This window comes from Haliotis rubra, unplaced genomic scaffold (genome assembly GCF_003918875.1).
Source record: "Haliotis rubra isolate DU_JTF1 unplaced genomic scaffold, ASM391887v1 Scf194, whole genome shotgun sequence".
Taxonomy (NCBI): domain Eukaryota; kingdom Metazoa; phylum Mollusca; class Gastropoda; order Lepetellida; family Haliotidae; genus Haliotis; species Haliotis rubra.
The window spans coordinates 610,293-618,131 of NW_025765936.1; the positions used below are offsets into that span (position 1 = coordinate 610,293).

At 39.6% G+C, this 7,839-nt stretch overlaps 1 long non-coding RNA gene across 1 annotated transcript; it reads right to left on the reverse strand.

Moving 5' to 3' along the window:
- Nucleotides 1-925: 925 nt before the first annotated feature.
- On the reverse strand, nt 926-3,326 carry LOC124274749. The gene is made up of 3 exons (XR_006898011.1): nt 2,986-3,326; nt 1,810-1,942; nt 926-1,028 (listed from the first exon to the last, which is right to left on the reverse strand). It is a non-coding gene; the product is annotated as an uncharacterized LOC124274749 (long non-coding RNA).
- Between the last annotated feature and the right edge of the window lie 4,513 nt (nt 3,327-7,839).

Consider the following 7,839-nt stretch of genomic DNA (forward strand, 5'->3'; position numbering starts at 1 on the left):
AATAGTGCGGCGGAAAACTGAACTCACTCACTCACACACTTAATCTCTATACCTATCTCATTCATAAATATAAACAACAAATCATTTCCACATCCATAATGAAGATCTGGGAAAAGCTGATCCGATCATGAACATCGATTAGTGATGATGTCAGATGTTCGATCATCCCTCACAAACAACTACAATGCCTGTACATTTGTAAACACACGGTACAAGTCAAATTAAGACATCACTTTTGTCACTGGTTTGAATCTTCTCCACATGTCTAAAATAAAACAGTTTGAAACTCAACTCAGGACATGAGTGATGTCAAAAGGTAAACATTTAGACGGCATTTCCCAGTCTGATGCATCTGTGACAAAAACAATGTCCAGAGCAATTCCCTAGTCGGACTTTGAACCATATATTACGTGGTTTTCTGTTCGGCTGAGTTACGATATGGCTGAAATATTGCCGATGTGACGTTAAATCTTAACTTACTCACTCACTGTTCAGCTGAATCCAGTGGCCAACATCACGAGCATCGATCTACGCAATTGGGATACGATGACGTATGTCAAGCAAGTCAGCAAGCCTGACCACCCGATCCCGTTAGTCGCCTCTTACGACAAGCATGGGTTGCTGAAGACCAATTCAAACCCGGATATTCATGGTTCTTTTCAGCTGAAGACGTGGCTTGCCTTTTGTGTGTGGTGCATGTTGCTAGTGTGCAGGGTACGCTCTATGTTTCACCTGCCATTATGACTAGTTGATAATGATTCATAAACACATGCTCTTGATATCTTAGAAATTGGAAGTGAATTCTTTCCACACAGATTTATTTTAAATATGGAGAATAAAAAGTTAAAGATAAATGGAATTAATTACCAACCTTGATTGGTACTCGTTCAAGTGAAAACTAAAAGTAAGAAGCCACTACATAGAGTTCATGTAACAGTTTTATTCTCCCATGCTGAAGTTAAGATGTTGCATCTGAACATTCCACTTTTATGAAGAATTCGGCATTGCAGCCTCCGCAGTAGTTGGATCTGGAATATGAGACTGAGTTGAGATCTAAGTGGACAGGGCACAAAACAGAGTATTCCTGAATTAGTGTTGCTATAAGCCAGTTAACTGACGACCTGCTCTACAGCTATGCAACATTCTAAATGAAATAATCAAGTATTGATCCAGACTTACAGAAGAGCATGTGATAGCACGTACACCTATTCCTGAAAGAGTGTATCTTTAAGCCAGTTAACTGACGACCTGCTCTACAGCTATGAAACATTCTAAATGAAATAATCAAGTATTGATCCAGACTTACAGAAGAGCATGTGATAGCACGGACACCTATTCCTGAAAGAGTGTTGCTTTAAGCCAGTTAACTGACGACCAGTTAACAACTGATATAAGTGTTGCTCCAAACTTACAGTGGGCCAGCACGTGATGGCATGGACACATATTCGAGTATTTAGGGAGAGATTACACCAAATCATCAAGAGAACGTTTTTGTAATAATTTGATCTTCATTTTACTCATCACATACAAAGAGTGAGTGAGTATGGTTTAACGCCTGAGTATGGTTCCAGCAATATCAGGATGGGGAACACCAGAAATGGGCTTCAACCATGAGGCAAATCAAACCTTGGTGTTGGTCGTGTCGAACAAACGCTTCAACCACAAGACTACCCCCACAGCCCTTCCCATACAAATATGTTGTTCAGTTGAGTAGGGTGTTCTACAAATCGCCCCATAATCCAGATATACAGCAGTATGTTGTGAATCTGTCAAAGGTAGTTTGATATGTAAAGACATTACGGGGCGTACCTGCAGACAGCTTCTGGGTGTGAAGGACAAGTGGCCTTCGAGCAGGGGTCAACGAGACAATCGACCAGTTGGACTCCAGGTGGACATGGGCCTTGATCTCCTTGCTGAACAAGAGAACCTTCCGTTTCCCCTGCTGGAAGATAATGGAGTGCGTGAGTTTACGGCGCTTTTAGCAATATTCCGGCAATATTACGGCGGAGGACACCAGAAATGGGCTTCACACATTGTACCCATGTGCGGAATCGAACCTGGGTCTTCAACGTGACGAGCAAACGCTTTCCACATTTAAAAGTGTCTTAAATTGGGAGTAATATATTAATAGTAATATTAGTAATACATTTATTAGAATTTTGAATTGAATTGAACCAACGTTGTTTAAATTATCCGAAAGTCTCTGCTTAACTAAAGATATGAAATAATAAACATTGCCAACATCTTGACTGATCTCATGCATAGCCAAAATCATACTTATATAAATTTTCTGACACAAGTTGTCCAAGTAGTGCGGCCAACATCATCTAACGTAAGGACTTGAGCATAATATAACGATGTTTGGCAGTCTATTATAAGGCATATGCAATAGGTGACACCAGTATTTAATTACTCTAGTCATGGAAGTAATTTGTAAAGGAACTCGACCACAATCACCACGAGCCATGTTATTACAGGTACATTGACATACAAATACAACACTTTTTATAGCTTCATGTCACCATGCACATAATATGTTTGCAACAATTGTGTGCAGGACTTACACACAGCTCACGCCTTGATACCAATAATATATATATATATATATATATATTCAACAATAGATTTCGAATATCTTAACAATTAATATGAGTGTAAATGCATCCCAGTACCTTAGTCAACAGCCCTTAACGATAAATTTCAGATATCTTAAACATTCATATCGTGCAATATTGAACAATCTTTATGGATAGCAACTTCTTGCATAAATTGCTGTTGGCAACGGTACAAGTATCTGTAATGAAACTCACGATATAGAAGAAGTTGTTATCCAGAAAGTTTGTTCAATATTGTACTTCCCAACTACCAAAATGCCACTCAAAGAAGTTATTTATATCAGTGTACGTACGTATGTTGTATCCCAGAACCTTAGTCAGTAACCCTTCACAGTAAACATTGCAATTTCTCATATCTACATTTACTCACCATGCAGTAAGAGAAAGCACAGAATAACAAGCGCCTTCATCGTGTCTCCGTCTTGGAACCAATTTGTACTGAAGATATGTGAATCAAATGTGCAGTTTCTCCTGCGCACGTGGGTTAAATAGTCCTGGTGCAGCTGTGTTCTGGGCGGGTCCGTGTCACAGTGACAAAGATGGGAAATATACACTAGATATTGATTCAAAGGTATGTTGATTGTGTCCCTTAATCTTCAACGTCCTGTGGACACAGGAGGTCTATTGTAATTTGCTGTGAATATTTGCATACGCTGACTGTGATAGGCTCCACTAGTTGCTGGCATATGCACCGACATGTGTACTTTTACTCTACATAGTACATGTGTAAGTGTACTCTAGAACTTACCTAAGCACCATCAACAGTTAATAGTCTTCCACAAACCCACAGCTACGCCTATTAAAGAATATATTATTCCTGGATAACCTGTTTATGCCTCGCTGAAATAGTGATTGGTGATTGCCATGTCAACTGGACCTACATAAAGGTCTTGACTATAAGGTGAGGTGAAGTGGCTTTAACGTCATACTTAAGAATATTTCGCTTATATGACCAGGTGCATGTGTGTGTATGTGTGGCTGCTTGTACTAGCCCAGACTTAAGCTGGTTTTATACTGCTAGCTCACTGAGATACCATGCCGCAGTTAAGCACTCAGACACATTATACTGACTCCGAACCGACCAGTCCTTGTTGTGCCCATTAATGCCGAGCGCCATGCAGGGACCAACCAGTGCCATATTTTAACATCATTTGGTATGATGAGGGCGGGGATCAATTCCACGACCTTCCGCTCTCTGAGCTGACGCTCTAGCCGCTACACCACGGAGGCGGTCCTTGAAACTAAGGAGCTGGGCATTATCATATTGTAACGGTTCAATGGGGGTAAAATGAGAAAATAGATTTTATTTAAGTAGCATGTCGGTTCTGTGGACCACTCTCACTTTTACCCTGTTACTTACAGTTTTTACCAATTAAATAATAACTTGACAACATGAAGTTGAAACAATGAACAAGAATTTATTACATATAAATTTATCAAAGTCAGTAATGTCAAATATTATACAAACCAGAACAAACTTCTGGTTAAGTAAGTTCTGTCTCAAGCAAAGCTTGGATATAGTATACTTACATAATATTGTGGTGTTCTCGGTAGATACCTGTGAAAATATACGGAAAAACAGCGACTCGCATCCACCACAATCAGTCCAGAACTGTCAACTGTCAACTGACAACTGACCAGAACTACGTCACAATCCTCATGACGTAATTTGTTTACAATCAACAAGCAAAACATATTAATTTATTATTGGTGCAGAATAATAAAGGTAGAGCGTCACTGGACTCATTATAATTGTAGAAATGTCTTTTGACGCTTAAAATACAGAATTTGCAAAAGTAATTTTGTCAACGAACTGTGTACACATAAACTCATGACGTCATCATCAAATATGGCCGCCTCCATGGATAACATTGCCAAAGCAATAGCTCTGACGAAACGACAGTTAAATATAAGTTCTATCAGGTAAAAAGGATATGGATTACAATGTACACAACATCGAGTAGTTTTTTAATGTTATTCAAACGGTATTACGTCTCACAATCCAACGACTGAGGATAAATGCAATGAAACTCACTGCCTATATACCGACGGGGAAAACTCGTCGAATGTAAACACAGCGGAATTAACCCGAGGCCAAATGCGAGAAAAGATAATTAGGGCTGTATATTACAATATATTATGTCCTGTTCATGTGTCAACTTCTTTTTTCAGCGTATGAATCTGTCCAATGGATGTAAGCATATACAGGAAATGAAGGTAGGCTCACAGAAACAAGATACAGAACATTGTACTAATGCAAATCAAGAAGACATACCTCCTCAAACCGTGATAATGGAGATGCGTGAGATGCTACATTTACCTACCTATCAAAACAGGTGGAACAACTGAAGCAGCAGCTCCTGGTCGCACCTACAAAGTGAGTGAGTGAGTATGGCTTAACACCGCTTTTAGCAGTATTCCAGCAATATCACGGAGGACATCACAAATGAGCTTCACACGTTGTACCTATGTGGGCAAATGAACCCGGGCCTTCGCCATGACAAGCGAACGTTTTAACCACCCCTCACCTTCAAAAACCTCCAAGGGACATCATCCTGATGGTGGGTCAGTTCAGTTAGACCCTTTCAAGAAAAGGTCCTATGGAACTTAAACACATTTCAATTTTTCATCAAATCAAACAATAAGGTGAATGAATGGCTCAGGCACTTATCTGTATTTTTCTGTAGAGTTAAGATTTTCTGCACAGCCTCTGAGAACTATAAGATTTATAATCGAATTCAAACTTTGCACACTTTTTCGATTACTTTGACTTATGTGTGATGCACATCTAGCATATAAATAATTAATTCAACATATCCATTGCGTACATATGATTGCATAACACTATTTTTTCACTATTATATGCGCCTGTCGAGCGTATTTTGGATGCACACAACTTATGCCGACCACATGCCTGACACACTTCTGACGAATGCCAGGCGTTTTCCAAGTGTATTCCCGATCTATTGAAAAGGCAGCTGTTTCCCGCTGTTTTTGTTACCAGTGCAGATTCCATGGCGTGAACAAACATTTGTCATCATGTCATCATTTATACCAAATCTCGAGTGTACCCTGGATGTTTGCAAGTACTCTATTTGTACACTATCTGTGCGTTTGTCATAAGCTACCAATGAATACAATATGCTGCCCAATTGCAGGACAAACGGTACTGATTCGAGGCAAAACGTCGTCATTCACTATGTCTTTATTCATATGTTTTCCAACCGACCAACGTTCAGAATTTGGTGGCTACGTGAATTCAAAACATTATTCCCTATCTGTTAGTATGATATATATTATTTGTTGGGTTGAGTCCTATCCAGGATTCAAACCCACACCCTCAGAGTCAGGATGGGACTCCAACAAAAGTACTAGTATCTATACTGTACATATACACAAAGAACTTAATAAAGCACCCCCTATATTTTAGCAATTACAGGTTTTCAACACGAACATAAAACTTCTCGTGGTGACCACCATGGAAAAAACATGAGTTTTTCTGACCTGTAAGATCCTTTGACTCATACAAAAATGATTGGAATCCATGTTGATTTTATGATGATAATTCAACATTAAAAAACCACTGATTTTCATACAAAAAACTTGTCTGTACAAGAATGTTTAAAGAACGAATAAACTTTTGTTTTTTGTACTCTTTTATCAATTACATATGAAAGAAGTGTGGTTAGTCTTAAGCGGAACACCAAATTCATTCTTAAAAAACTTGTGGTTAATTAATACCGAGCGATTAAAAGTTGCCAAAAAGTTGTATGCTTCACTCTCGCCCGCCAACGAAACCACAGAGAGGTTACGTAACTCTATCGCCAGAGCACCGGAAGTGACGTCATTTGAGGAAGGATTTTCAGTTAGTTGTATATAAAGTGTGTGACAAGTCCGACGTCAAAGAAGACATGCCCAATCGTTGCGCTGCCGCCCATTGCTCCCAGGGGTTGGGTGATGGTGTCCCCATGCACAGATTTCCACCGGACCCCGCAGTTCGTGCTAAATGGGTTATGTTTGTGAGTGCGAAGCGGGCGTTGTGGAAGCCTGGAAGAATGTTTTACTTGTGTTCAGAACACTTACTTGTGTTCAGATCACTTGTGTTCAGATCACAATTACAAAAATCAAAACTACGTACTGGTTGTAGTAAAATATGTATATGATTAATGACCAAAAAGGATTTTGCATGACACAACTTGTAACATAACGATTTCTTCCTCAGAAGCAAGGTTGTGGTCGAAGTGACAATAATACTGTAAGTAGTATTATATTGACACCCACCTCACTTCCAAGAGAGAAATTGTTATGTTATAAGGTGTCATGCAAAATCCTATTGGGCATCAATCAGATACATATTTTACTACCAGTAGAAAGTAGTTTTGATTTTGTAACTCGGTGAAAACAAACCTAAATAGCATTTATTCTCAGACTGGCGGATGTTCGCGACAGGGCGCCGCCTTTTTAGAAAAAGGCTTGAGCCGCAGTTCTGATGATTCAAGCGTTTTGGTGATAGTCCTGGAGACAAGACGGGCTGGGTAGCCATTGAGGACAGTAAAGCCTGAACCATCCCGATCAGGATCACAATACCCTACGTGGGACCAGTCAGCCATCAGATATCCCGACTAAACAAGAGCAATGCAAGCTTTGATGTAACTTTCTGTAGCGGTACAACAATTAAGACATTCCTCCGAGCAAATGGAAGAGGATCTAGCAATTGAAGCCCCAACCCTAGAGGATGTGTATACCAAATACCTTGCAGCTGTGGCGATCAATATATTGGCGAGACTCTCAGGTCCATCAACACCCGGGTTGCTGAACACAAGTCGTCAGTATGCAAACAAAATGATAAGTCAGCTATATCGGAGCACAAGGCAAATAACCCAAGTCATGTTATCATGTGGAATGATATCAGGGTGATTTCGAGCAATAACAACGACTGGCGTCGGAGAAAACTACAGGAGGCTGTGGAGATAAGAAGACATAAACCGGCAATGAATCGTGATCAAGGTGTCTACCTGCCAAGTGCGTGGGGCCTCTTCATTAAGTTTTGATGAACTTTAGATAAGTGAAAAAAAGCCTACTATTTACTTTTTGGAAAGCCTGCTATCAAGTAACTTTTGTGTAATTAGCAGTCGTTGTGTATTGACAATTCAACTTTCAACTCTATTATCTAGCATGAATTTTCATTATTATGTAATTAACACTTCAACCTCACTTATACTGA